Here is an 8219-nt window from a genome sequence, read left to right as displayed (position 1 = left end):
CAATTCCCCTAATGAAGTCCAAACTTCTATGGATGCTATCACCTGAGACTACTGTAATATTTTATTTGGATTTAAATCTTTAGCTTGGCAGCACTGCTGTGTCTCCGTGGACACCTCTCATTTTAGTTTTATATTCTCCCAGGTGGTTGATTACTTATCCTCGTAACAGGATTCCTTTTCATATTGTGGAAGCTCTTAGCTCCATTCCAGCACCATACTGAAACTTTAACAGAGATGGAACATTGTTTTTGTTTGTTTTGTTTTGCTATCAAGACCTAACAAACCATTATATTAGATTCATTTGACAGATATTTCAAGGCACCTGAATTTGCTGAGCTTCTTTGATTCTTAATGTCATTTGGTACTAATCTCCTCTACTAACATGAAAGCAAACTAAGAGCCAAGATTTTTATGGGAGACAGACAGGAAACGTATATATAAAGGAGTACTGTGTTATCTTTTACAGCAACAGCAAAGGGAATATAGTCCCAAATTTACCCCCAAATGACATAGTTGATTTCTTAACTGGTTTCAAGTGTAAGACTTCTTGGAATATTAATGTGGTATCCACAAGAGCATTAAAACTTGCTTAGAACCACAACCACAAAGCAGAATTACTGGCTGCCTTTTCTTTCTGTCAGAGAAGACCTAGCCTGCACAGAGCTCTGTCAGGTCTCAGGTCAGTTGGAACTGTCATCAAGAGAAGCTAATTCACAGAAGGAACTATTAACACTTCCTTTGCTTAACGCTTTCCCTCTGTTTTATGTATAGGCACATAGGAAGGAAAAAAAAAAAGGAAAAAAATAATCTAGGCAGTCATTTAGACTAAATTCTTTTTTCCCCCATGTATAAAAAAATCACACAAGAAGGATATTTCTAGACTATGATACCATTCTGTGTTACAGATATCACTGGAAAAGTTCTCTAAAGCAACGTAGAGAGAAGCAGCGTTGCACTGCCCACAGAACTTTATTTCAGCTTGTGAATAAAGTATTTATTTAGCTTAATTGTTTTCTACTAACTGTTAAGGACAAACTGGTTTCTACAGTGCAAGTTATTGATGCATTAGTTGTTTCTTGAGATACGTAAGTTGTGAAATAATAGACTTGAAAACATCAGCTGAAAAGGATGCACTTCTTTGAGACATAGTTAACATAAAATATTGCTTCTACAAAAGAGACAACAGTCAAAACAAGAGAACTAAGTTTTGTAATATTTATATTGCTTGCTTAATAAAAGGATGAAGAAAGGAGAGCACAAAAAAAATAACATCCAGAATAAAGGGAGATATTTACTAAGTTGTAAATAAAAAATTATTGTATCAGCATACCCTGTCAGTATTTTAAAGTAATACAATGGCCTTCCTCAAATAACACTGTAGAAAGAAAAGTATCCTTAGAAAAAACACCAGTGTTTGTTCTTACTGATAGCAGTTAATAATTCAGAAATCTTTGGGTAGCTTTAGGGTATTTATCAGGGACAACTTCTGATGACAAAAGTGTTGAGGTGTTTTCAGGTACTGTTAGGAAGTCTTCATTATCAAGAAAGAAAAAGTACCTAAAATTAATTTATGCTGAGAATATGCACCTTGTTTATACCCAGCCTTCTCCAGAACTGCATATCCTATTGTCTTACACAAGTCACCAGCTCAGATTCATCTAGCTTAGAAATACATCCATATATCTGAGTTTGGTTACTCCACTGACAGCAGATGAGGATCTTATGGGTTTAAAAGATATACAGATGAGCTGTGCCTAAGAAAGCCTATGCAAGTAGCAGCAGCTCACCCAGATGCAGGAGTCTGAATCTGGGATGATGAATCCACCGTGCTCTTCTCCACATCTCTGGCCACAGTTCCACACATGCCTTCTCTGTCCAGCACAAGGAAACAAAAGGTGCTCAATTAAGCCATCTGGTGACAGTAGCTACTAAAACTGAGGGAGAATATACTGCCTTTCTGAAAGGAGTGATTTTGAAAAGGCCTGAAACAGATTTTCCCATGAGTAGCAAAGGTCATACTCTGACTCTAAATTGCCTTTTCTTACCCATTTCTCCTTCAGTGTATCACACAGCAAGAGTCATTCACAGAAAAGATCCCAGCCTAAGTTTCCCTAGGCTTTCTTGAAAATGGCTGAACCTTCTAAGTCAAAAATTTCCACAAAGTTTAGCCTGAGGCTGAGCCAGGATATAAAGCATTGCCCTGAAGAAGCATTACAGTTCAGAAAATTTGAAGGAGCTGAAAACCAGGTTTTAGAACAGGCAATATTAAAAGCATGAGTGATTCTATTAATCTCAGTCACATGCAGTTTACTTGATCTGTAGGAAACACTTCACATCACCACAACGCATTCACTAAGTATAAGCTAGTTAAGGCAAACTAACAGAATCCTGAGTGGTTTTTCTATTTGGAAACTTCCTACTGATGCTCAGCAGTTCAGCTGTTCTGTAGGTATAAAACAATAGCATAAGTGAAGGTCTTTGAAACTGTTTTCCCTTTCCACAGAATGTATTATCTCACCCTCCACCTGAGAGGTAGCTGAGTTTTCCAAGTGTTTCCAGCCTGCAGATGTTATTGATGCGAAACTTATATGGAAAACATTCACAGTAAACTGACATTAGCAACTGCAGTGTTTGTCTGACAGTCAGAGAAGCACTTAGGGGAAAATAAAACATAGGTACATATTTACATACGTACATGTATGCTAGAAAGGGGGGGATTTCTATGTATACATGCAGTGCATACTTGCAGCATTATTCTGTGAAGATTGCAGCTGCTGGAATCTGCAAATGCTAGGAAAAGCTGGCAAAATAAAGACTACTGCATTGTCACAGCACTTTACTAAAGCCACACTAAATTCAACATCATGAAAAAGTGGTGGTGAAAACAATTACTGGGTAAAAGTTTTCCATACAACTTGTCATGCCACCTAATATACAGCATTTAAAATATGTATATTTTACTGTACCTACAATCTCAAAAATATATGCACGTTGTAATGGAAACACTACAGTGATAGTATTTGCATCACTTTCATTGCACGTTTGCAACATCTTTTGATTCAGTAGTGTTTTCTATGTATTTATTTCAGCTTTGATGCCACATAATTACAAGCGAATTTTGTAGTCAAACTTTTCTGATTACATTCTAACATTTATTTGCAATAATTCAGAGAGAGCAGGCCTATGTAATCAATGGAACCTGGTTAATGTCTGACCAGATATGCTTTTAATGAATAGAAACTCCACACTTTTGGAATAAAAAGAAGATTTGAATGTGATAATTTATTTATCAATTGCTGAATATTCTGGTCCAAAGTATCTCCTGCCATCTAGTGGGCAAAATGTCTCACAAGCTTCCAAATAACGATCCCGTGCTTCCAAATAGCCTCCTCGCTGTTTGTAGATTGTTGCGATCAGAATGCCCAACTTAAAAATATTTAATCCAGCAGACAACGAGTTGAGAATCTTAAAGCATTTAGTCCGAAGAAAACCAGAAGTCATCGAAATAATACCATAGTTGATTCTCCTCTTGGGCTTCAAAGTGATTCAGTATCTCACACTAACAAATCGGAACCGTCAGTCCTAAGAAGCAATATATTCGTGTATTTACAGATACAGCCACAATCCTGACCTCGAAGGATGCCTTGGAAGCCTGGATACTTCCACTGGAGGAAAGTCACAGAACTACAAAGAGCTCCAGCAGCATTCCTCCACCTTTCCACATCCAAACAGTAAAAGGAAACAACAAATTCACAGCTACTTTGCAGAGAGGCTTCTCTATGCCTTCTCTGAGGCAATGGCTGTCTGGAGGTCAGGGTCAATTCACAGCAGTTTCCCTCTGCGGCTCCCTTCCTTCTCTCGCTTTTCCTGTGTCCCAGTGTGAGTCCTCTTTTGGCTTCAATTCCCCTGGGGCTGTGCCTGATCCACCATGGAGCACATCCTATTCTTCTGACCTTGTTGTTCCCTCCTCAGTCCTTTTGGCCTCTGGCTGTCCCTTTGTGCCCCTCTCAGCCTTTGTACCTTTTCTCAAACGTGCCGCCATCTTGGCTGTGGAGCACAGCCATGCCCTTCACTGGAGCACTCTGGAACTGGCTGTGTGCAGCACAGGGCAGCCCCAGTCTCACCCCACAGAGGGCCCTGCTCTTAGCTCTACAGCCAGCACACGGGCACTTGCACCCCATACAGTACTGGAGCTGATTAACATCCGTTAGGGCTTTCATTAGTTTTTATGGTGAGGTTAACCATGTCTGTATTTGTTACATTATCTGCCTTTCCTCCATTAGGGTCGCTAGTAAATATAAGCACTAGGAAATATTTCTTTATTGTTCCTGTCTGTCTCAAATTCACCATTTCCCAAGGACCACAGAGGTCTAAGCATTTATATTAAATCCAGGCAAACAGATGAAAGCAAGAACAAACAAACAAACAAACAAACAAAAAAGGCAAAAACAACAACACCAAAAATAATAAGGAAAAAAACCATGAAAGAACAATATTCTCACTGAACTCATTTCTATTGTCTAATACAAAAGCAGCAAAGGTGAGGGTTGGATTACTGGACATCTGGTGAACTCTCTCTAATCCTGAAACACACACAAGAAAAGCACCTGAAACTCCCTGTTCTGGACTTCAGTCTTTACATTCTTGTGTATGCTGTGGCTGATCCTTCCAGGAGGAATCCTGCTTCAGGTAGTGCTGGAGGCAGTCAGGCACATCCATTGGGAGCATACCACAGGGTACTTTGGCTACCATCCAATGCTAGCAGATAACATTCAGATGAGCATTATCTGCCCTGCATGCCAAATCTCCAAATTGAAGGTGAAACAAATTATTCCATATTTACATCTGAACTTCATATTATTCTCCTAACAGAAAACAAGTGAAAGAAAGGGGTAGCCAAAGCTCAGATCTCAAAGCTATCATTCTCTGCAGTCACCCAGGAAAGTACCCTTCCTACTATGGAGTTTCTCAAGCAATTTGCAGTTGCTGTCATTTACAGACGTAGCATTATAGAAAACACCCAATTTGTTAAGGGAACTTAAACCTACAGGATTGTTTGGAGCATACTTACAGCCAAAGGTCAGCACAGAAACGTTTGGGAGATTCATCTGGCGTGCGAATACCTGCTACAGCTGGTACAGCTCATGCTTGATTTAGAACAGAAACTGAACTACCAATCTTCCAACATTCACAATGAATATTTATTACTGTTTCCTCTTTTGCACTGGCTAAAAAATAAAAAAAAAACAGCAACTAGACATTAGCTACTTGAGCAGTTGGCCTGAAGTAGGATTTTAACTCCAGAAAAAGAAATATAGGTGAGGAGAGATCTATAGATGAGGAGAGATCTAGATCCAGCACAAGCAGCACTGCAACTGTGTTTTATTTAAAAGTTATTTTAAAGATAGAATAATATGAATTTATGGCCAACTCTACTACCAAAACGCAGAAGAGAGTTAAAGTTTAGAATTAAGCTAGCACAAAAATTAGTCTTCATTTCTTTTCAGTATTATCAGACACATTAAGAATTTTATTTGCTTGAAAACTCAAACTGAACTACCTTGCCATTCAAAGCTGATTACAAATCTTTGACAGAGAATCACAAATCACCACTACACACAGAGAACATAATGAGGTGACTAGATAAGAAACTTCTTTTCCTTGGAAGTTATGCAGGATAATCATAGTTAAAAAAAAAAAAAAAAAAAAAAAACAAAAAAAAAAAAGGTGCCGTGAAGAATGAAAAGCTTATTTCATAATCCGGAAGGCTTTTCCATGTATGCACAAAGATTCTATATGGACACATCATTATAATTTGCTGTGTCTCCAAGATCATTGTTAAATGTAAGTGTTGTAATCACCTCTTCTGTGTTCTGAAGTTTCATAAGGTAAGATTTTTCAAGTGCATTAAAACTGACCAAGAAAAAAAGTGTGGGAAGAGAAATCAAGACTTCATGACTTCCAGCATTAGGTTCTGCCTGAGGTGAAAAAACAGTTCAATGAGAAAACAAAATGCATTAGTTTATTCCTTGATTAAGTCATGATTGCATGGGTATATTAGAAAAGCACAGACTGCAATCTTATTTAAAAATTATAATGTGAATCACAGAATTAAAGATAATGTTGCAAATCATCCTGATGAGGAAGTAGAAATAAATGTCTCTACTTAATCACAAAACGACATTTTTTTTCTTGATTCTTATGATTTACCAAACAGCTTCAGGTTTTTCCTATTCAAGTTTACAGTTAAAAATAGCATGTTTTTTTCCCCTGTTTTCTTGACTCACTCACAATCAGGTGCAAAATTTAGTTAAACAGGAAAGAGATAAAGCTGTCATAGATAGATGGCGGTCTGGGGAACCTTTCTTCTTTTATTGCTTTCTTTTGTTAGGAGGTGTGAACATTCACCATCTTCCAACAAGAGTGCAACAATATCTTTATATCCTTAAATACAGCAGGGATTAACTTTCCTTAAAGCATTAATAATCCCTAAACACAATTTAGAAAAATCAGAGTAACCCTCACTTTCTGCAATATGTGTCCAAACATTCATCTTTGTTGAAAATTCCTGTGTTATTAAGAGCCAGTTTTCTGTTGCGAGTTTCAACCTGACTGCAGCAAGAAATTTCAGGACAAAAAATGGGAAGAGATTTAAACGTAAGAATACTTTAGACATTAATTCTTTCGAACAGGACAACAAGAGCGACTTTGTAGTGTTTTATTTGTGCAGTGCTTTCATGTAATAACCTACATGTAATAAACACTAATAACCACTATAAGCAATAGCATAGACTGACCTTTAAGCTTCACAGGAGTCATAATGAACAAGAGCTAGGCACAACTGTATTTTAATAACATTCTCTTTTTAATTACCATTTAATCAAGCAAATATATTTTATAATACAGTCCACATCCTCTTAAGTAATCAGTGATTTTTTTTATATATAACTTTACTAAAAAGGTCACAGCAGAAGTAAGCCATTAAGTTATCACAGATAAGCCTGGAAGTAATTATGTAAAGCCAAACAAATCCTGACAGATACATTAAACAAATCAATGTTCATTGTTAGAAGGACTAGAGCCTGACCCAGTAACCTCATGTGTTAGTTCCTCAGATTCCATGAGAAGAGAAAATGAGGTCCTCAAAAATCCAAGATAAGGAAGATTAGCATTAAACATGTTTATTAGCATGGCAGTCTTTCATGGTCAAGGAAAATTGGACCTAGACTCCATAAAGGCACAGAGCAGCAAGCATATTGTGATAGTCATAAAAACAGTCTATTGGTTAACTTAAAATTCACATAAACTAGAAATAATTTGTTTTTTTTTTTAAAAAAGACAACTTTTAAAAACTTCATCATTTAAAAATTCTTACCCTGAAATTCAGAGCTGATCCCACAATTAAACTTGAAACAAGACTGTTCTATTTCTTATCAGACTGTGCAATCACTTGGGAGTCAGTCATGAACTATGCTTGGGGGGGTGTTTGATTTTATTTTTAATGCACTTCCATTTATTTGCTCTTCAGAATAAAAACAGGCATTATGATTTCCTTTCTTTTTTCAGATTGCCTGCATTTTTAGCAGGAAAATCACTGTATGACGCCTACCACATCATAAATGTGATTTTTGAGGAGCCAGTTTTACCAGCTTTCATGATAAGAAAATCATCCTTGATCAACTTTTACAGAAGAGTTAAAGATGTATTCTAAAGATTTAACAAAAACTCTGAGATGCTTATTAGGAGATCACATGAAAGTAACTATCCAAAGAGTCCTGTTAACCATGACTTTTATGAACATAGATGCAACATCATCAAACTAGAAATGAGAGTTTAAACTGTTATTTAATATAAAACCCCTAAAATCTGAGCTGAAGATCTGACTGCTCTATTTTTAAACTTCCTCTTCCACAAGATAGTAACATCACTGCAACTCTCCTAGCACCTCGATAAAATAAGAGAGAAATTTAAGTCAAACAGGGGCTACTAGTCCTTACATGTAACTAGTCTCTGTAACATGTTCTTTCAATTGCATAAACTCACAGAAGTTCAGAAAATCTTTATGACACAGTTGGCACTGAAAGGTACAACAGGTTTTATTTTGTTGAGGTCAATAGGTTGATTACAGAAAGTAAGTTTCAAACAATGGAAGATTCTTCTGCTCAAATATTAAAGACAAATTCAGAAATTTGTACACCAGATGGCAATGTATTCTTAAA

This window comes from Meleagris gallopavo, chromosome 2 (genome assembly GCF_000146605.3).
Source record: "Meleagris gallopavo isolate NT-WF06-2002-E0010 breed Aviagen turkey brand Nicholas breeding stock chromosome 2, Turkey_5.1, whole genome shotgun sequence".
In the NCBI taxonomy this organism is placed as follows: Eukaryota; Metazoa; Chordata; class Aves; order Galliformes; family Phasianidae; genus Meleagris; species Meleagris gallopavo.
The sequence above is the reverse complement of the archived record's forward strand: the minus strand, read 5'-3'. Positions refer to the sequence as shown.